The 22,531-nt window shown below is 47.2% G+C and overlaps 1 pseudogene; it reads right to left on the minus strand.

Annotated features, from left to right (window-relative positions):
- Positions 1–11,559: 11,559 nt before the first annotated feature.
- On the minus strand, positions 11,560–21,542 carry LOC130112105 (general transcription factor II-I repeat domain-containing protein 2-like; annotated as a pseudogene).
- Positions 21,543–22,531: the final 989 nt, after the last annotated feature.

Below are 22,531 nucleotides of genomic sequence, written 5' to 3' on the forward strand. Positions count from 1 at the left end.
TGGAGGATGAAAGGTTGGACCGAGACATGGCGCACGTGATAGTGGAAAACCTTGCACCTGTGTCAACTAGGAAATGCAGATCCATGTCCATTACCCTTATTTGCAGGTAGGATTCTGCCAGCCCCACCTGCCCTTGAGTTCCCGGGCCCCTTCAGTACTCATACCCCTGACCACCCTGCATGGTCTGGGGATATTGTCCCTGCGGTGGAGCTGCTGCTGCATGAGGGGCTTGATGAAGTGGAACCATAACTGAAGGCTGCCCTTGGACCAGGGGCTGCACATAACCACCCCTGTTGCTGACTGGACCTTGACCTCCCCTGGGTCCCCACAGCATGGGACACTCCCTGATCCAGTGTCCAAGCTGGCCACATCCAAAGCATGTAGGTGGCATACCTCTGGGTCCTCCGCGACCCCTCCCTCTACCTCTCATACCTCCTGTTACTCTGACAGGCCTGCCCCGATAAGGGGAACTAGACACCCATTCAGGCACTGGGTACAAATTTGGGGTGTAATTTTGTGGTGGCGGCTGTTGAACCATATGATTGGCTACCTTTTGGTTTGTCTTCTTAGCATCATTTACCTTTTTCCTTGCCTCATCCAATTGGAGCTTTAGGAGCTGCACCTGGGCTGACTCTGTGCTCTGTCTATCCTCATCCTGTGTAGCCTTGTGTCTTTTCATATGATGAATCAAATGTTTTTCCCATTGCTCAGTAGAGCAGCCTGGGCTGTCTGGATTGCCCTCCATGGCATCTTGTACTGTTTGGGCATTCCAGCCATAACAGCTTTTCTAAACAGTGTGGTCTGTAACTGTCCTGAACCTGGATGGCTTCCTGTGGTGTCTGTCCATATGCCTTTGCATCTGCCTAAAAATGCTGACATGTCTTCTCCGTCTTTCATGGAAAAGGTCAGTGAATGCATTGCTCCGGGAGGAATGGGGAATGTATCCCTCATTGCCCTTCCCACAGTTGTGGCTTCACTGGTAAATGGTTCTGAATCTGGTATAAGACTAGTGCCTGTCGCAGCCTCAATCTGCTGTATTGCCCACATAGCTAGTTGTTTTCCCAATAATTCTCTCCAATCTCCCATAGCTAATTTATATCCCAATGTGTGTTGGCAAAATTTCTCCATCCAGGGCCCTCCTCCCTCAGTGGGAGGGGGCATCTTATCCAGGATGCAATTCATGTCTGTGAATGAGAATGGTTGATACACATCCCCCGTTTGGGGTCCTTTATATATCAGTGGCAGTTGATGATATCTAGCGGGTGGTTGTATCTGTTCTCTGTCCCTAAGCTGGTGTCTATGCCTGTAGTCAGCACGGGGTGGTATATGAGTCTGGTTGTGCCTGGTTAGTACCCCTGTAATTGTGATCTGGTATGTGTCTTCGTCTCCCTCATTACTCTTCACACCCCCTGCCTCTGTACCATATCTCTCTGAGCTGTCTTTCCTGGAACCCATCCATTGTTTCAACCTCCTGTATCCCGGGTATTTTGGGATATATTGGCGCTGATGCTTCTGTTTTTTCATTTCCTTTATCTTTTTCTTTGGTTATTTCTGAGTGTTTTTGATTCATTTCTACTGCCATGCAAGCTAAGGTCATGTTGTGTAAGTGGGCTCTTCTCTGCTCATTTTCCTTTCCGTCTTTCTTCCATTTTCTTTTGGCTAACATGGAAACTTTTTCCGCCTTCCAGTGTTCATCTGCTTTCTTTTTAGCTTGTTTTTCTGCCTTCCCTAGGTATAATATCAATCTCTTCCTTTCCTCCTCTTTGGGGACCTTACCCTGTGTTTGTAAGTCTTTCCATATACTGTCATACGCTTCAATCATGGTGTCTCGCTTGTTCTTAGGGAGCCCTGCAAAAATTTGACTCCTGGTTCTTTCCCATTGTTGCTGAACGGTCAACATAACATTGGGAGGGCAACCTCTGTATTCTTCACACTCCCTGTCAGATTCCCCTTCCATCGTGTTTTATCTATCCCCACTCAGTAGCCAGCTGGTTTGTATGACACTTGTGTTCCGAGCAACCAACCCAATCAGAGAAGAGTTCAGTAGCCAGTCAGTTTGTATGGCACAACTGACCCAATCAGTGAGTTTTATCAGGCAGTTTGCGTTGACACCAGTTAGGTTTCCACTGCTGATTTTTTCTCGCTAAGACACTCCCTCCTTCCTCTCTGAGACACTACTGAGTTTCTACCACCCTTATACACAGTTTTATCAAACAACACACTTTTTACTCATGCAAAATATCAAACATTCACACTTGCCTTTAAAACACAGCACATATCATAAACCAGTGAGCGCTGCTTTTATGGGAACCTCCATTTTTTTGTTTGTTTTTTGTTTTTTTCCCAAGGGTCTCTAAACCTACTCACTCAGGGCCTCTAACCCCTTATACGGACATGCGCTGCTTTTATGGGACTCTAACCTCATGGGTCTTTAAACCCGTCCGTATTTCCCACGTGTATGCGCTGCTTTTATGGGATTTCTTAACCTCGTGGGTCTTTAAACCCGCACGTCTTCTTTTCAGTATTGTTGTTGCTTTCAGGGGCCTCTAACTCCGGGACTTTAAACCCGTGCACAATTTATTTCAATGCTTCATTCATCTACTTTAACTAGGACACTTGCCGTATAATGACAACACACAATTTGGTATAGCCAATAACAGAACTTCGATAAAACAGGCGTCTGTTTACCTTAGTTTTTTTCAGCGGTCGCTTGTTGTTGCCATCACACTGCAGTTATCCATTGTCTTTTACTTCTGTGGTCAATCCGTCACTTCTCCGTCTTTATCGTCGGGGTCACCAAATTGTTGGACTGCAGCTCACTCTACCAACTCATCTTCATCTATGTGAGAGCGTAGTCCTGCGTGTTTTGTTGATAAAGCAATAGGAGAAGATGTTTGGTCTCAAAACCATCCGTTTTATTTAGCAGTAAATGGATAAACCGTACAGAGCTCTGGGTCTAGATCTTCATATCCCTGACAAACAACAGATTGTGTCAGTTCACGAAGTCCGACTGTCTCTCCTTTCCCTGACCCAGTCTTTATACTATACAAAGTGTTGACTGAACATGAATGTGTGGTCTTCTTTGTGATTGGTCCGTTCATCTGACTCCATTTCCGCCTCACTGATATCCAGACTCCAGGTAATCTTCTTCTACATCTGCTGTGACCTCCTTGTTGCAGATGCCGTCGTACAATCCTGTTCCTATTTCTGAAACCACAAATCACAGCACATCTTGTCTCTACTCCCCCTTGACCACAACACCCTTATTGTTCCCTTTCCTATTCAGAGCCGCTAACCTTATCTAAGGTCAGCGACCCTCACTCCTTCCATGGAGATAGACACACTCTCCTTCTTGGGACATCCTATCCTTTTATTGCCCCCCACTTCTCTTCCTATAATTTACTCTGCATTCCTCTGTCTGCTAACATACTCAGTACTTTTCCACTGCCACTATAGCCCCTCATGTCCTTGTAACAAGCCCTGTTCCTCATGCATATGCTTTCCCAATGATTAATATATCCTTATATCCCTTATTCCAATTAATACGTTGTAATCATCATTATTAAACATCACACCATTACATTTATCTACACTAACCTAGTTGACTAACAGTCCTTATAGCTTGTACATAGCAATAGCATGAAATGAGCCCAAGTTGCTAGCTCATAGCTGCATTAGCCAACTCGGATCACTGGTATACTGTAGCTCGACCGGTCGGAGAAGATGAGGGTTTCTTCTAACCTCAAAAAAAAAACAACATTTCATGAGTATTACTGTATGTGGCAATATAGTATTCACCCCTCTTTTCCTTTTCATTGCAGCTCCAGTCATTGTTTTTGCCCCACCCTTGGATCCCTCAATATTATTAAACCCAAAGGCTCTTTTAAGAGCCAACCTCTCTCTGTCTGTCTGTCTGTCTGTCTGTCTGTCTGTCTGTCTGTCTGTCTGTCCGTCCGTCCGTCCGTCCGTCCGTCCGTCCGTCCGTCCGTCCGTCCGTCCGTCCGTCCGTCCGTCCGTCCGCCCATCCATCCATCCATCCATCCATCCATCCTTCTCTCTCATACTGCTGTCTATCTGTCAGTCTCTCACTCTCTTGTCTGTCTGTCAGTCTCTCACACTCTTGCTAACCAATCTCTCACGCTCTTGTCTATCTCATCGATGGCTTCCAACATGGACCACATCCACGACCACACTTATGGAATACGCATTGGACATGCTTTCAACAACGAAGCTGTCTTGACTGGAGACATGTTGAACCAGGCCTATCAGGAGGGGAGGCGCATTGCACATGCTCTGAGGCATGAAATTGATTATGCTGAAGACGTAGATGAGCGCTTACTGGACGAGGCCTACCAGGAGGGGAGGGGCATAGCACTCCATGTAAAGCACGATGCTGTCCCAACTGAAGCCAGGGTTAGTGTTTTAATAGCAATTTGTGTGGATTTATATTTTCAGTTTCTAGACAGTACCTTCATCATTATTCTTAAATTTCAGTCTTACAAGAATTGTCACACACAGAATGCGCAAAGAAAGGTCACTCAGCCAATAAAAAGGGACCATGCAGGACGAGGCAAGCCAAGAGGGAGATGTGGAGGACGGCGTCCAGCCTCAACTGCTGGTAACTCCTAAACAAATTTGAAATTCATTAAGTCTCATTGATTTACTATGTAACTAATCATTCATGTCACTGCTTCTCTGACTACAAAATGATCTCAGGATCAGTGTTTCCCACATGATTGAAATATACTTGTGGTGGTAGCAGGGGTGGGGTATGATCAGACTCTGCTATTGCTAGATTTGATACTTTTCGATACGTTGGCAGCCATGAATATACTTGGGCGGCCTGCAAAGTATTTACTATGTGTGGGGAACCCTGCGGGTTCTAATGATTAGCCAATCAACGCCAAGGATGGGACTAACAGTGTTGTCAAGCTGTTGTTGAGTGTTGTCATTTGTAGTGTAATGAACGTGTGAATAGATTGTTGCTATTTTGCCTTAACCTTCAAAACATGTTAGGGTTCTCCTAATCTCTTTCTATTCTTGCATGTCTTGTTTTACAGTCACATGCCCTGGTACGGAGGACTCCCAGGCCACGACTGCTGAAGCGAATTCCCAGCCAAGAGCGTTTGCTCAAGAAGAATTTGGTAAGATTGTACACATAGATCGCATCATGCTGAAATCTCAAAGATGCCACACAGGGTATCAATCGGCCATGGTATAGGACGCTATACTATTGGGGTTATATCTCAGTAAAGCGCCCTGCCACCATTCATTCATTGCACCATAGACATGTTTCACTTGGTCTGTAACACTGCATCTACAGATAAAATTTTTGTCATACACCCTGTTGATCCAAGTAATCCTTAGTTTTGATGTTTTGTAATTTGCAACTGATCAGGCATGGTATTGTTCGATTTTCAACAACCCTTTATGGCTTTTGAGTACTCAAATGGAAGTAGAGATTACAAGTTCTCTATTGCACCTTTAACAATTCAACATGCTTTTGCATTTCCTTCATAGACCGAAAGATGGAGAGGCTGTCAATGATTCTGGGTCACTCCGTACTGATGTGCCTGCTGTGCCTCTGCAAAGCTCCTCGTCTTGGTCCTTGCGTCAGCTGACAGCCCAAGAACAGTGGAAGGAAGCTCGGCCAGACCTCCTGCAATATCTACTGGCAACTGAGGCTGTTGGCCAGGAGTTGTGCTCTATCTGCCATCAGGCTGCTGTTATAAGGTTGGAGTCAGATGTCTGCAGCTCTCTTCCGTTTTTGTAAATAGCTTAGTTTACACACTTTTATCATAGGCTGAATAAATACGGAAGGACATGTCCTAACAAAAGGACATGGCTCAATCTTACTCCAATTATTCCAACCAAATGCAAAGCTGAAAATATATGGCACGTCTTGTTTGCTTATGAAATAATTATCTGTTTTTCTTTGCATAGGTGTAGAGACTGCCTTCCCGAGGAGTGGTGTGTGAGGCCTGTGATGTGTTGCACCATAAAAGATGGCCACTCCACAACAGAGACAAGCGTGGTGGATGGCTTCCTCAAGGCCATCCCACCATCCACATGCTATACTAAAGGGGAAACTGGACACTACATCCCACACAAGCAAGGTACATATTCTGTTTTTTTTACTCACTCACTATTAAGGCATTATCTTATGTTCTCAAATTTTTGATTGGTAGTTATTTCTGTGAGAGTGTATGACATTAAAATATACATGTTTCTATTCTGTCTGTTATGCAAATAACATGTTTCTATTTTATTTTCTGTCAGCTTCCATTTTACCCACAGTGCGCGCACCACAGCTATGCTCATGTGAAGTTGCTGACGTCACTATATCTCCAGGCAGAGAAGTCATCCTTATCACCATAAACGGTAAAGAGTTGTCCTTTTATACTTCATATCTGTTAGCATAATGACATGTCATTGTCTAAATTGTTTAAATATATCACCAGGATGGTTCGACTTGCACATTCCCAGACCCTGTACACTATTGACCTCTTCCACTCATTCCCAGACCTGAAGGTCATTTCACCTGGCTTTTCCAGGCAAGCTTTTGCAAAGTTGCTGGAACATCGCACTCGGCGTGCTGGAAGAGTAAGTGTAATAGAACAAATGTCTTCGTAATTATTATTATATTGTTAAATAGATAATACCCATATGTTCATAATTATGTACACTTCAGTCAGGGCAAATCAATGGGGATACACTTCAGCGGAGCTTCCTGGAGTTCAGCTATTGCTCGTTTGAGGAGGACCAGCTCTGCTGTGCGACCCCGTTCCCCTGCCCCGCCTGTACCCCAGAAATGGTGGCTGTAGCAGCTGATGGAAACCGGAAGCTTTACCGCTTTAAACGATCCAGGGGTGTGTCTTTTGGTTGTGGTCTTTTTGTTGAATTTGGTCTTTAGGACAGTGGGAATGGTTTACTGATGATATGGGTTTTTTTTTCATTAGTTTCAAAAACACTGCATTTTTTGAAGGGCTGTTTCTTGCCAAGGAAAGTGAGGTGTCAGCTTTTGTTGACACCATTAGGACTGCAGTGAAAAGCGTAAGTCTTACACCAGCCAAGTATCCATTAATCATGTTGTTACTGTATGTACTCACCACATACTAGTGGGCTATTCAGCTACTCCCGATACCAACGGATATTAAGTGAAAGGAATGTTAATGATGCTGTAGTACCTGTGTTTCAAATGTTTCTGTAATGCACTGTTCTCACAGACGCAAGGCAAAGCAACATGCGGTGATTCGCAGTGGGCAGCAGCCAGGGAAACCTCACGGAGGGCCAGTAAACTCGATGAGGAGGGCGTTGAGGTAGCCGTGTGTCACCATGGCTACCTCTTGAAAGGCCTAAATATGTACCGGGGTGAAATTTTTGCCTACCCTCTGTATCTCCAGAGAGAAATTCAGGCCACAGCAAATGTCAAATTCTTTGCCATGGATGTCACCTGCAAGTACTGGCTATGCCTCCAAAAGGTAGTGGCTGCCCTTCCACCACTCCAGGGGCTCTTGCAGATGAGGCCATTCCTCAGCATCATGCATGCCAGGGCTCATGCCACAAAGTGTGAGGTATATTTTCATTTTTTCAATTTTTATGTATTGTTTTATAAAGAAACGATATTGAGATTCAGCTCAAGATTCCATGTCAATTTTCATGCACTGCTGCTAATATCAGTGTTCAGTCCATTGTCAGTGGCAGGGGCAGGGTTCTCCGGGTGTTTCGTGATCAAAGGCAGGGCCACTGGTACTTTTGATCAATCCAGCTCCCTGACTACATTCATTGTCTCCTTTAACAGCTTAAATGGAGTGGCAGGAATCAGGAGGGAGCGGGCACAACGGCCGGTGAAGAGGTTGAGCAGGTGAAAAGCTACCTCTCCCGTTGTGCTCTGACAATGAAATACATGTCCAAAGCAGGTTGGTCACTTTCAGCACTTTTCCAGCACCCAATCCCTACTCATCTCAACTCTACTCTCTTCAACTGTACCTTACTGTACTCACTCTCACTTCGTTTTCTAGTTTTCTGTTAAAAAAGTGGCATTGTATCTATCCTGAAGTGTGTCATCTTGTCACATTGTTCTATAATTTGCGGTCCATAATGACTTCATCTACTTCCAACAGCCTGTGTGGACATGCTGACTGTCCATGCAATGGAATGGAACAGGAACAAGGGGACAATCTCCACAAGGCCCTCTCCACAAGATATGGGAAGGTATGTCCTGTATTCATGTTTGTCGTATCATTATGTGTTTGTGTATCTGCTTAAACCCACATGCGTGAAGCAGATTTGGGTCACTGTACCTGACTTGAAATTGATGCTGAAAATATTTCTGTCTTTCAGACTTGTCAAAGAGCTGTGGAGGAGACAGCAAGACTTCTAGAGCTCAGAGAAGAGGTCCATTGCTCAGAGGAGATGGCACTGCAGTGGGTTACGGATGTTCAGGAATGGGCTGGGGGTAAGGATGACAGGAAATCATATCTCTCCCATCTCTTTTTGTCCTTTTTTTTGCATTTATTTCTGTACTTTCAGAAGTAGCTGTTATTGAATGCTGAAAAAGTAGTGCAATACATATACAAACTGTGAAGTAGGTGTGCGATTAAATGATTTTGTTAGATTAAATATCTATATCTGGTATTCCTTTACTATTTCCCAATTCTGTAGAGACAACAGATGCCGCCAGTGATCAACGATCCATGCAACAACAGTCCACTGAGGGGCTTCATCTGAGCCTTCACCACAGAAAACAGAGCCTCTACCGTCAAAATGGTATGGTAAAATTTGAAGTATTTATTTGTATCCTATGTAATGGACAATACATGTACATGATCACTTACCCATTCACTACATTGTCAGTTGTTTTTGTGCTACTTTTGTCTTGTTAGACAGCAACAAGCTTCGTCACCGCCTGCGCAAAGATTTGGTGAAAGACAAGCGGCGTCTCTTCGAACAGATTGCCGAATACAACAGGCTGGTGTCAGAGAGCAGATCAATGTGGCAGTGGTCGAGAGGTCGCTGGCTGGACACACTGTGTCACACATATGGCCATGGGAGGTGCACGGCAGTGGTACGTGCCTTTTGAGATGCTCAAATGTGTGTGTTTTGAGACCCAGGGTATTATTATATAGTATATAAGTTACGGACTATGCCCTGATCATGCATCATAAAGTGACATTTAGCAAGTCAATAGGGGATCTTTTGTATAACTTACAGGATCATCAGTGAACATCAGCACCAGGAGACGAGTGCATGACCAGCAGATGCTGACCACACGCCTGCAAGAGGAGAGGAGCTTCCTGGTTTCGGAGATGGCCCAACGTTGCGAAACCTGGCCTCAGCTCTCAGGACCAAGATTATAAGTGAGGGTATGTTGAAAAAAACAACTTTGTTTTCCATTCATGTTACTGCCATCCCACCAAAAATCTTTTTGCAACACAAAATCAGCAGGCATTTGATTAGATGTTACATACTATCAGAATCCTTACTATAGGTTTGTGTATTGTCTTGTTTTGAATGTCAGCAGAGGGAAGTGAAGGACTACGATGTCTTCTTATTCGAAGACTTTCGGAAGTGGAAGGTAGTTTGCGGTTGGTCCTACAGCACTACCAGGCTGCTTTGGGGCCACATGCATCTCTCCTTGGAGGCTTGGATGATGAAGAGGAAAGTGAAGCTAGCAGTTCGGAAGAGAGTGAGGAGGAGGCTGAAGAGGAGGCAACCTGGGTAGCCCTGGCAGCACATCATCCCCCACCCTCATCCACCTCCACTGGCTCCCAGTCAAGAGCCGTATCTCCTACAAACTCCTCCTCCTCACCTACAAATCCCTCCATGCCCTCGCCCCCCAATACTTGTCTGACCTCCTCCACCAGTACACTCCATTCTGGAACCTACGGTCCTCTGACCTGGGTCTCCTCTCCATCCCCCATACTAGGCTGCAGACTTTTGGTGACAGAGCCTTCAGTGTGGCGGCCCCTACCCTCTGGAACTCTCTCCCTCCTGAAATCCGTGGTGCCCCAACCCTGGACACTTTTAAAACAGCCCTCAAAACACACCTTTTTACCAAGGCTTTTCCCCATTAGTTAGTTTAGTTTAGTTAGGTTCATTTTCCCCTTTTTTGCTGCTGCCCCCCACTGCCCCTCCCGACCCCTTACCTGACCCTGTAAAGCGACCTTGGGTTTTTTGAAAGGCGCTATAGAAATCTTGAGTTATTATTATTATTATTATGTATCCTCCTGGTGTATGCATGGTTGTTTGCCTGTGTAACAGGATTCATTTTGTTTGTATGTTTCACTAGATTTTTATGTCTAATTTGCTATTGTTTATTTGTTTTTCTGTTTCTGTGATCGCCTGTCTTGTTTAATGTTTCATTTTATTGATTTATTTACTATATTTTAATATCCTGATTATTGATTGGCCACATTTAATATCCTGATTACTGTTGGGCTATGAGCTGGGACATTGGCGGGGTCGTGAACTCTTAGGTCTCTGTCTCTTTCCCGGGTCTGGCTGTTGTGGGCAGAGGTTAGTAACGCCAGGAGCTCTATGTACATCCTTTTTCTGAGAAGCTAGAATGTTTGAATGTCCATAATGTTTGATTTAAATATCTCTAAATAGTCATGTGTATTATAGGTATGATTGTGTAGTGAAAATGTCATTTTTTACGAATAGTTTAAGCAATGACAGTGATGACGAAGATTTATGTTGTTGAAGCTGAAGCTAGCTGGCCAATAATGCTAAGCTGGGAAAGAGCCCTGCCATCAAGTCTGTTTGCTCTGTGATTACTCTACGCCAGGGGTGTCAAATCCAAACTTACTGAGGGCCATTCTGAGGGTTGTGAATAAAATCGGGGGCCATGACATTCATTACAGTGATTCTTGTTATGGTTACAACCCATATGCTATTTATATAGCACAGACAGTTTTTTAGGATTATTGTATATTTGATTGGTCTCTTTGTACAGTAAACTTCAATACTCTGTATGCTTCTTCTCATTTTCCTGTCGGAGTGACATTCAAATTTCCCCAATCTGGGGATTAATAAAAGGCAATTCAATTCAATTCATATATGACTCAGAGGTAACGTCAATGCAGCCAAACTGGCGGGTTTATTCACACAATCAAACCAAACACATGACTGGCAAGAACTTGCCAGGAGAGGGCACATGGATGACAGGACCATAACAATTATGTTTATAAGTAGGCTAGCAGGTGGATTAAATAAAATAAAAATACAGTTTGTTCCCCCTTCATATTTGTGGGCAATTCTTTATATCAGCAAAGTAAGATGGAAGTGCTGTCAATATAGCGGCAAGTGCAAAAACAATGTTTTATTTAAAGATAATAATAATAATAAGAAAAAATAAAAGAAGAAGAAGACAAGTGCACAATTAAACAAACTACATTAGCAGTCTAGCCTACAATAGGCTCAGTTTTTAACAAAATAGTTTCACAGTTAAACAAAACCATTAGGCCTACTACTGTGTCTTTCAACACAACAAATTATGTTTTCTGTGATAACGCAAAATAGTCAGTGCAACAAGGCCTATCTGAAATGCATTGTAGTTCAACTCTTACCAGACACTCTGCACCTTTTCTTAGAGATGATCTCGTCTATTCTAGGCTTAATGTCCTTGGCTGTGGCCAGTTTCAGTACCGAGACCAAATGCTGGTCAGTGAGTCGGGATCTGTGGGATGTCTTGTTCAGGTTCATTATGGAGAACATCTGTTCGCACGAGTAAGTGCTTCCGAACATGGACATGATGCGTGCAGCATGAAGACGGAGCTCTGGCATTGATTGGGGGAGGAGAGCCGCAAACTCAGCAGCCCCGACTGACTGGTACTGGGACTTCAGAGCGCTGCTACATTGCAGTTCAATGAGTTCCAATTGCAGGTGCTCAGGGGCAGCGTCGACATCAATTGCAGAAGGATTTGCGAACAGGTCAAGGTTGAATTTCTGTGAGTCAAAATCAGCTAACCTCCTGCTGAATTCCGCTTTGAGTGTGTTCAGTTTGTCAGCATACACTTGGGAAAGTGGGTCAAGTTACCTTTGCGCATCTGGCCCTCCCTCAGACGCAGTTTCAGTTCAAATGCCTTCACGGAGTGCCGCATCTCGGTGATCAGCTGCTTTCTTCCCTGGAGTTTGAGATTCAGTGAACTGAGGTGCTCCGTGATGTCACACATAAACACCAAGTCGCTCAGCCACTTTTCATCCTCGAGTTTGGGGGCGGCCTTCTGTTTGCTTTCCATGAAACGAGCGATCTCGGCGCGGGTGTCGTAAAACCTCCTCAGCACTTTCCCCCGACTCATCCAGCGCACCTCCGTGTGATAGGGCACATCCTCACGCACAGAGTTTCCCTCCTCTAAAAGAGCCCTAAACCGCCGATGATTCAAGCCCCGTGCACGAATAAAGTTCACAGTGTTAGGCACAACAGTCATGACCTGTTCCATGCCCAACACCTTACCGCAGAGGGCCTCCTGGGGGAGGATGCGGTGGTAGGCTACCAAGTTTTCTCCTGTGTGCCCCGTCGCCTTCCGAGTCAAACCGACCAAACCACGAACTTCCCCGCACATCGCCGGTGCTCCATCCGTTGTCAGTCCAACAAGTTTATTCCAGGGCAGTTCCGCTTTGTTCCCGCTCTCCACTTGGGTGAAAATGTGCTGTCCTGTTGAACACTGCCAGCGACTCTTGACATACGAGACACACTGGCTTTTGTTTTAACTCACAAAACAGGTATTCAGCTTCACACCTCTCTTGAAACTGTCGATACTCTTTGTCTACTTTTCGTTTTGTCGCCATCTTTTCTTTATGCTAGCTAGCTAGCTTTCGATCTCCTTTGCAAAGCGTACGTTCAGGTAACGTTACTCGGGTGACGTAGGCGATGCTACTGCGGGAACATGCTACTCAGCATTTCTGTTGCTATGGGGGGAAAGCGAAGTGCGGCAGCGCCCTCTTGTGTTTCAGCGTTGCATTGTCACAGACACAAGCTCTCGGGCCACATTCAGTTGATGACCAGGATTGACAGGAGGAGGACTGTTTAAAAAGATATGGGGCCCGTTTATACATTTTATTCTACATAATGACCTGGAAAATATTTTAGATGAACCAGAAGAGGAAGGGGGGGGGGTGAGCCTGCAAAGTGATTTTTTTTTCAAGGTGATGTATCTTCACCATTGGATACCCATATAGAATGTAGGAGAAATTGTATAGGAAAAGAGAAACTTTTGTTCTGTGTTATGGTTTTCTTTTATTGTTGTTTTAGCATTTTTTATACATATTTGCTATTGGTATGTAGCTTTAAGAAATTGTTTGATATTTCATATGCTGTATACTAAGCTTAGGTACACAGATGCACAATGTGTATTACATTTCCTTTTTGCTTTTCTTCCCAGACGGTATTGTTGTAATGCACATTGTTTCTGTTGTTATTATTGAAAAATCAATAAAATATATTGATAAAAAAAGAAAGAAAAGCACGCCGCCACTGGATGGAGCAGTGGAAACATGTTCGGTGGAGTGACGAATCACGCTTCTCTGTCTGGCAGTCTGATGGACGAGTCTGGATTTGGCGAAGGAGAAGGTTACTTGCCTGACTGCACTGTGCCAACTGTAAAGTTTGGTGGAGGAGGGATAATGGTATGGGTGTTAAGGTTTGTAGAACGAACCCAATAGCGACAACACAAGACAAAGTAAAGCACCAACCTGGCAGGACTCGTAGAGGAGAGCCGGCCGGGCCTGGACAGAAGGGGGAGGCGCTTCAGGCGGAACTTGAGAATAGCTTCTTTAAAATGGGAAAACGTAAACTGCCCCCTTAATCCGAAAAGGAAAAAACGTAACTGCTCCTTTAAAGTCCGAAAGGGAAAAAACGTAAACTGCTCCTTTAAAGTCCGAAAGGGAAAAAACGTAAACTGCTCCTTTAAAGTCCGAAAGGGAAAAAAAAACACAAACTGCTCCTTTAAAGTCCGAAAGGGAAAAAAACACAAACTGCTCCTTTAAGGTAGAAGTCCAACCGAGTAATAAGATCCACAGTGAGAGAGGAGAAATTAGAATATCAAAAACTTGATCTCAACTAGAAAATCACGATGGGAAAATCCAATGGGGAAAACACAAAGAGAGTTCTTCTCCGAACAAGCTCTCAAGGAGAACTGACACAAGGGAATAATCAAACAAGCAAAAACACGGAGAATACTACAATCTGTACTCCACCGGGAGACACAGAAATGTCACAAAACTCGAGACGAAGAATTTACTCACGGGACTGTTCAGGACGAACTCGCGACGAGTTCTGGAAAGCAAACAAACTTATACTAGAGTGGTTAACGAGTAGGTAGGCTGCAGGTGTTTCAGACGCGCCCTTCCCCCGCTCTCATTGCTGGTTGCCAGGTTGGTCAACAGACCGAGCCCTAACAGTACCCCCCCCTCTACGGGAGCCACCAGGCGACCTGCCAGGCTTGTCAGGGTGACGGCGATAGAACTCAGCGAGCAGACCAGGGTCCATGATGAGCTGGCGGGATACCCAGCTTCGTTCCTCCACCCCATAGCCCTCCCAGTCAACCAAATACTGGAACCCCCGTCCCCTGCGTCGGACGTCCATCAGCCGACGGACCTTCCACTGTGGATGCCCATCCACAATCTCAGGGGGAGGCGGAGCTGGGGCCGGAGGCATAAGGGGGCTCTCGGAGACAGGCTTTACTCGGGACACATGAAAAACCGGATGGATCTTCATGGAGGCCGGGAGCTTAAGACGCACAACTGCAGGACTGGGTACTTCCTGGATCTCGAAGGGTCCAACGAACTGGGGATTCAGCTTCTTGGCAGAGGACTGAAGGGGGAGATCCTTGGTGGACAGCCAGACTCTCTGTCCGGGTTGGTAAGCTGGTGCTGTGGATCGGCGACGGTTAGCTCCTCGTCTGGCACGTTCCGTAGCACGGAGCAGCGCAGCCCTGGTGATCTCCCAGACACGACGACAGCGGTCCAGATGAGTCTGCACGGAGGGAACCTCCACTTCGGACTCCTGTGCAGAGAAGACGGGCGGCTGGTAACCCAGGGATGCCTCAAAGGGCGAGAGGCCGGTGGCGGAGCTGACCAAGGAGTTGACCGCATACTCGACCCAGGGGAGAAACTGACTCCAGGAGGTTGGCTTCTTGGCAGCGACGCAACGGAGAGCAGATTCCACACTCTGGTTCATCCTCTCAGTCTGTCCGTTAGTCTGCGGATGATATCCCGACGAAAGGCTGACCGAGGCGCCCAACCCCTTGCAGAAAGCACGCCACACACGGGAAACAAACTGGGGCCCTCTGTCTGACACAATGTCCTTGGGAAGTCCATGCAAACGGAAGACGTGGCTCATCAGGAGGTCAGCGGTTTCTGAAGCAGAAGGAAGCTTAGGCAAAGCCACCAGGTGAACACCCTTGCTGAAGCGATCCACCACCGTCAGGATCACTGTGTTGCCCTGAGACGGAGGAAGTCCAGAGACAAAATCCAACGCCACATGGGACCAGGGCCGACTGGGAATAGGAAGGGGCTGCAGCAGACCAGCCGGTGCCTGGTGAGAGGCCTTGCTGCGGGCACAGATGGTGCAGGCCATGACGAACTCCTTGACGTCCCTCCTCATAGTGGGCCACCAGAACCGTCGAGCTATGAAAGTGAAAGTGCGGTGGACTCCAGGGTGGCAAGCGAGCTGACTGGTGTGGCCCCATTTGAGGACCCGAGAACTCACTGAGTCCGGAACAAACAGTCGGCGAGGCGGCACGTTGCTCGGGGCTGGACTGGAGCGCAAGGCGCGCTTGACCACCGTTTCAAGGCCCCAGGTCACCACGCCAACGACCTTGGTCTCAGGGAGGACGGGACTTGGCTCCACCGTTACAGGTTCCTTAAGGTGTTGACGAGACAGAGCATCTGCCTTGGTGTTGCGGGAGCCAGGACGATAAGTCAGTGTGAAGTCGAATCGACTGAGGAAACTGGCCCACCGTGCCTGCCGACCATTGAGACGTTTGGTTGCCCGGATGAACGTCAGGTTCTTATGATCAGTCCAGATGGTAAATGGATGCTCTGCCCCCTCCAGCCAATGGCGCCATTCCTCAAGTGCAGCCACTACAGCGAGAAGCTCCCGATTACCAACATCGTAGTTCTCCTCGGCGGGAAGGAACCGGCGGGAGAAGAACGCGCAAGGATGAACCTTCTGGTCGGCCTCACCCCCTGGAACCCAAAGGAGCAGGATGGCGGGAACAGGAAAGACGGCTCACTAGGATCTCCCGGGGTCCTAGTGAGCCTAATCTTTTGGCCGCGTAGGACACTCGCTGATCCGGTGTCCCTTAAGACCGCAGTAAAGACAGAGACCTGCCTTGAACCGGGCCTCACGTTCAGCGGGAGTCAGTCGTGTACGCCCAAGCTGCATAGGTTCCTCCTCTGTCACTGTCTGGGAGGAGGAGAGGCTTGCCACAGGGGAAGTGGAGTGCGACGAAGAAGAGCCCCCTTTGGAAGCTCTGGATGGCTGAGAGGTAGAAACGGTTCCCCGTAGACCTCGCTCGCGCCCTCTCTCGCGGAGATGTCCATCGATGCGGATGGCAAGGCTGATAAGGTCGTCGAGAGAGGTAGGATCCTCCCGGGTGGCTAGCTGATCCTTGACGGCATCGCTGAGGCCCCTACGGAAGGTTACCCGAAGTGACTGGTCGTTCCAGCCACTCTCAGCCGCAGCCAGCCTGAACTCGACTGAGTAGTCAGTGACACTGCCACTGCCCTGCTGGATCCTGCTCAATCGGACACCCGGATCCTGACCGTACACTGGATGATGGAATACCTTCCGAAGCTCAGCCACAAAGTCATCGTAGGAAGAGCAGAAACTGGCCCCCATGGACCAGGAAGCAGTGGCCCACTGAGCAGCGCGGCCAGTCAGCAGGTTAGTCATGTAAGCAACTCTTGCAGCATCTGTGGTGAACCCCCTGGAATGGTGGGCGAAGACAAGCTCACACTGCATGATGAACGTGGCACAGGTCTCAAAGTTGCCATCAAAAGGCTTGGGATTGGAGATACTGGGCTCCCGGAAATCCGAAACATAAACGGTAGGATTGTCTAAGGCAACGGCTGCGGGCACTGCTGGAGGAGGGCGGCCGGAACTGGTGAGACAGCTGGCTGGATGGTGATAGCCGCTGTGAGAGTTTGCAACTGCTTAAGAACCTCCTCTTGTTGGCTCGCGAGCGCCGCTTGCTGGGCCGAAAGAGAATCCACCGAAGCCTGGAGGGGTTGCACCTGAGCCCGGAGGCCCTGCATGGCAACAGCGGCCTCTTGTAGTTGCTGGCCGTGGGAGGCTGTAAGCTGAATCTGCTTATAGAGAGCAGCCTGGACAGGATTGGCGTCTGGGTTGTCTGGGTTCATAGTGAAGGCGAGTTCGTACTGTTAAGGTTTGTAGAACGAACCCAATAGCGACAACACAAGACAAAGTAAAGCACCAACCTGGCAGGACTCGTGGAGGAGAGCCGGCCGGGCCTGGACAGAAGGGGGAGGCGCTTCAGGCGGAACTTGAGAATAGCTTCTTAAAAATGGGAAAACGTAAACTGCCCCCTTAATCCGAAAAGGAAAAAACGTAACTGCTCCTTTAAAGTCCGAAAGGGAAAAAACGTAAACTGCTCCTTTAAAGTCCGAAAGGGAAAAAACGTAAACTGCTCCTTTAAAGTCCGAAAGGGAAAAAAAACACAAACTGCTCCTTTAAAGTCCGAAAGGGAAAAAAACACAAACTGCTCCTTTAAGGTAGAAGTCCAACCGAGTAATAAGATCCACAGTGAGAGAGGAGAAATTAGAATATCAAAAACTTGATCTCAACTAGAAAATCACGATGGGAAAATCCAATGGGGAAAACACAAAGAGAGTTCTTCTCCGAACAAGCTCTCAAGGAGAACTGACACAAGGGAATAATCAAACAAGCAAAAACACGGAGAATACTACAATCTGTACTCCACCGGGAGACACAGAAATGTCACAAAACTCGAGACGAAGAATTTACTCACGGGACTGTTCAGGACGAACTCGCGACGAGTTCTGGAAAGCAAACAAACTTATACTAGAGTGGTTAACGAGTAGGTAGGCTGCAGGTGTTTCAGACGCGCCCTTCCCCCGCTCTCATTGCTGGTTGCCAGGTTGGTCAACAGACCGAGCCCTAACAATGGGGTTGCTTTTCAGGGGTTGGTCTAGGCCCCTTAGTTCCAGTGAAGGGAAATCTTAATGCTTCAGCATACCAAGACATTTTGGACAATTCTATGCTTCCAACATTGTGGGAACAGTTTGGGGAGGGCCCTTTTTTTGTTCCAGCATGACTGTGCCCCAGTGCACAAAGCAAGGTCCATTAAGACATGGTTGGGTGAGTTCGGCGTGGAAGAACTTGACTGGCCCGCACAGAGCCCTGATCTCAGCCCCATCAAACACTTGGGATGAACTAGAATGGAGACTGCAAGCCAGATCTTCTCATCCAACATCAGTGCCTGACCTCACAAATGCTCTTCTGGATGAATGGGCAAAAATTCCCACAGACACACTCCAAAATATTGTGGAAAGCCTTCCCAGAAGAGTGGAAGCTGTTATAGCTGCAAAAGGGGAGACCAACTCCATATTAATGCCTATGGATTTAGAATGAGATGTCATAACAGTTCATGTAGGTGTAATGGCCAGTTGTCCCAATACTTTTGTACATAGTGTATGTTGATGGCTCGGTGTGTAAATCTATCGACAGGATGCTTGACAATTTCTTATGGAAAAACAAAACCCACTATATGCAAAAATCTGTCGTTCTAAATACATACAACAACGGTGGGCTACATTTTATAGACTTCAGCTCGCTTAACAATACATTCAAAATAAACTGGTTCAAATAATATCTAAAAAACCCTACTATTTGGAATTTCATCTCTCATCACTTTTTTTCCACATTTAGGTGGTCTAAAATTCATTCTGCTTTGTAACTATAATATTCAAAAAAATCCCACTCAAACTTTCAAATTTTCACCAACAGGTTCCTTTGGCTTGGGCGCTGATTTACCAAGTACAACCTCTCACCGCAGAGATGTTATATTTGGAACAACTGTGATATTGTACATAAGAACAAGTCATTATTTTATGATTATTGGTTTAACAATGGCATTATCCTAGTGAGTCAGTTGTTTAATAAAGAAGGGCTATTGTACAACTACTCAGAATGTCCTGCCAGGTATAATATACCAATAACCCCAAAAGAATTTTCTGTAGTTTTGACGCTATCCCATCTGGTATATGCCTGTTATTTGGGAATGTTGACCACTCTCTGCCTTGTCAATGTCACCCCTGACCCAATTCAATCTCCATTAGGAAAAGATTGCTTTTCTTTTCATAGAGGCATGAGTTCCAGAATAAGAACTTTGTTTCAGGCCAACATCGTTTCTGTTCCTCCAGCAACATTTTATTGGAGTAACTTTGTTGGTATATATTGACTGGCAGAAATTTCGGTCCTTACCACAAAAGTTCCTTCTAACAAATAAGGTTAAATAATTTTCATTTAAGTTGATCCACAGATTCTATCCAGCTAAACATTTCTTACGAAAGTTAAAGAGTGACAAAGATGTAAATTACTCTTTCTGTGAATTACATGCTGAAACTTGCTCCCATTTATTTTGGTCTTGTACGTTTACATATAAGTTGTGGAAAGATTTTAATCATTTTATGGTTAACAGCATTTTCTCAGATTTTGTGTTACGTTTCACGAATGAAGACCAGAGGCCAGTGTAGGGAAACCCAAAAGGACAGACAGACAACAGAGCACCGGGATAACCCGAAGGGCGATTTAATGCAGGGAAGAAAAACAAACAACAGTGCCACAGGGGATAATGACAGGTGAGTCTCAGGTAGGCGTTGTTGAGACAATGTGCGCCTGGCTACCAAAGTCCAAATCCGTAGAGCAAGGGGTTGTCCGAGGAAGTCCGGGTCCGAGATCCAGGAAGTCAAGTCCGAATAGGAGGGGTCCAGGTAGAGAGACATGGAGGGAGATCGCTGGAGAGGTCCGGGGGGAAAACGTGACGGTCGCTGGGGGCGAGGAGCGAGGGAGACGCGGGGAGCCGTGGAAGTCGCGGAGGGAGAGTCCTGGGAGGGAAAAAAGAGAGACACGAATATAGACACTGGGAATAAACGGGATAGCAAGAGGGCAAGGAACGCTGGAGGGCTTGTCAGAGCTTTACCACAGGGTTCAGTACGTCGAAGCATGGAGAGACGTTCTGGTAGGCTTCTTGTAGAGGGCTGCCTGATTGCCGCAGGTGTGCCTGATAGATGATGGCAAGCACCTGGTGCAGCGCAGCGCTCGTCTCCTAAGAGTGCGAGCCGAGCGCTCAGATGTTTCCGGCACGTCCGAGCTGGGGGAGTGGCTTGAACGTGCCGGGGAGGCAGCTCGGGGCGGTGTAACCACAACAGGACCCCCCCCTCCTACGGGAGACACCGGGCTACCGTCCGATGGCATTGGGCTGGGCCCGACAGGACTCATCCAGAGGTGCGGGGTCGGCCAGGTAGGAACGGGGAACCCAGCTATAGACATATACAAGAAATAGACATATTTCTTCTTGTAGAGGGCTGCCTGATTGCCGCAGGTGTGCCTGATGGATGATGGCAAACACCTGGTGCAACGCAGTGCTCGTCTCCTCAGAGCGCGAGCCGAGCACTCGGATGTTTCTGGCACGTCCGAGCTGGGGGAGTGGCTTGAACGTGCCAGGGAGGCAGCTCGGGGCGGTGTAACCACAACATTTTGCCCTTTATTATAGAAATATTATATCGGGTGCTATGATTGTAGTGAGCAAGACATTAGTGCATTTTTCTGTTTAAACTAATTCCACCTCTTGCCAAATTCCACAGTCACAAATGTAAATTTACAAAAATCCTCATTTCTTTGTATTTATGAAAGAAATGGGTCAATATGTGTCAACGATTTCTTCCTCTCAAAAGAAGAAAGCTATCAAAGCAATAAACGTTTGCAATGTCTTTAATGTTTTTAAGTCAATTTCCTGTCATGTACTCGGGTGTTTTCCTTTCTATCCTAGATGTGTTTTTTCTTTGTTTCTGTTTGACACTGCTCGTTGTTGCATTCTATACATTATTCGTTTGATTCTGTTGTCTGCTTTTGTTATTATATATGTTGATAGTTTGAAATAAAGAATTATTTAAAAAAAGGTTCTTTCAGCATTTTTTTTGCAGAAAGCCTCTTTATTGCAATAATACCAATAATTCACAACTTGTCCCTCGAGATATTGATTCAAGTTTCTCTCTGTGCCTCTTCCTGAGCCTCCTCCAGCTGCATCTTCAGTTGCTTCATATGAGAGCTCAACATTTCTGCCTGGTCTTTGAACTGCTCTGTGTTGGGTCGCTCGTCCCCCACCTGCAGGATGACCTCTTTCATCTTCTTCTTGGTGCCTCTAACCAACTTGGAGGCGGCCTGCCTCTCCCTGGTCTCTGTCCAGTTGCTCTTCTAGCTGGGTGATTTTGGCTTCCAGGGTGGGGATACTGGCCTTGAACTTGGACTTGACCGGCGGCAGAAGGATCCCCATTACCTGTGCGAACAGACCTCATTGGCGTCGGAAGGGAAACAGACTTCGGAGGTGGCGAAAGGGTCACCGCTTGGGGACCAGACTTCGGAGGCAGCGGAAGGGCCGGAAAGGCCGCCGCTGGGGGACCAGGCTTCGGAGGCGGCGGAAGGAGCACCGCTGGAGGACAAGACTACGAAGGCAGAGGAAGGGCCTCCGCTCAGTTACCAGGCTTCGGAGGCAGCAGGGCAGCCAATCGGGGAACAGGCTTCAGAGACGGCGGGGCAGCCGAACGGGTAGCAGGCTTTGGAGGCAGCGGGGCTGCTGACGGCTCAGAAACTGACCGCCCGACGGCAAGGACGTGCAACAGCACAGGAAAAAAGAGCATGTTGGCAAGGGAGGCTGGTGGCACAACAACAAACTACACGCTGGCCTCCTCGGCCAGTGGCACAGGAACTAACAGCACGGGAAACAGACTTTAGAGGTGGCGGAAGAGCCGCTCGTTAAACCTTGGGGGTGCCGGAAGGGCCACTCAGGAAAAAGACCTCGGCGATGGTGGAAGGGCCCCTCAGGAAACAGACCTCAGAGGCGTCTGAAGAGCCGCCGCTCGGGAAACAGACGTCAGAGGCATCGCAAGGGCCGCCGCTCGGAAAAAAGGCCTCAGATGCGGTGGTAGGGCTAGCGCCTGGGGAGCAAGCATCCGAGGCGGCGGGGCAGCTGCTCAGGGAGCAGATGTTGAAGGCAGTGGGGCAGTCAGGACTAGACGAGACGGTCCATCGGCAACGACGGCTGATTTCACAGTAAAAAATAGTATGTTGGCAAGGGCCGTCAGCGGTACAGCAACAGACCGCATGGGAATCAGACTTCAGAGGCGGTGCAAGGGCCGCTCGGGAAAAAGACCTCGGAGGTGACAGAAGGGTTGCTCGACAACCAGACCTCGGAGGCGTTGGAAGCGCCGCCGCTCGAGGACCAGACCTCGGAGGCAGTGGAAGAGCCGGGAGGGCCGCCGCTAG

The sequence above is a fragment of the Lampris incognitus genome, chromosome 4, assembly GCF_029633865.1.
Source record: "Lampris incognitus isolate fLamInc1 chromosome 4, fLamInc1.hap2, whole genome shotgun sequence".
Lineage (NCBI taxonomy): Eukaryota > Metazoa > Chordata > Actinopteri > Lampriformes > Lampridae > Lampris > Lampris incognitus.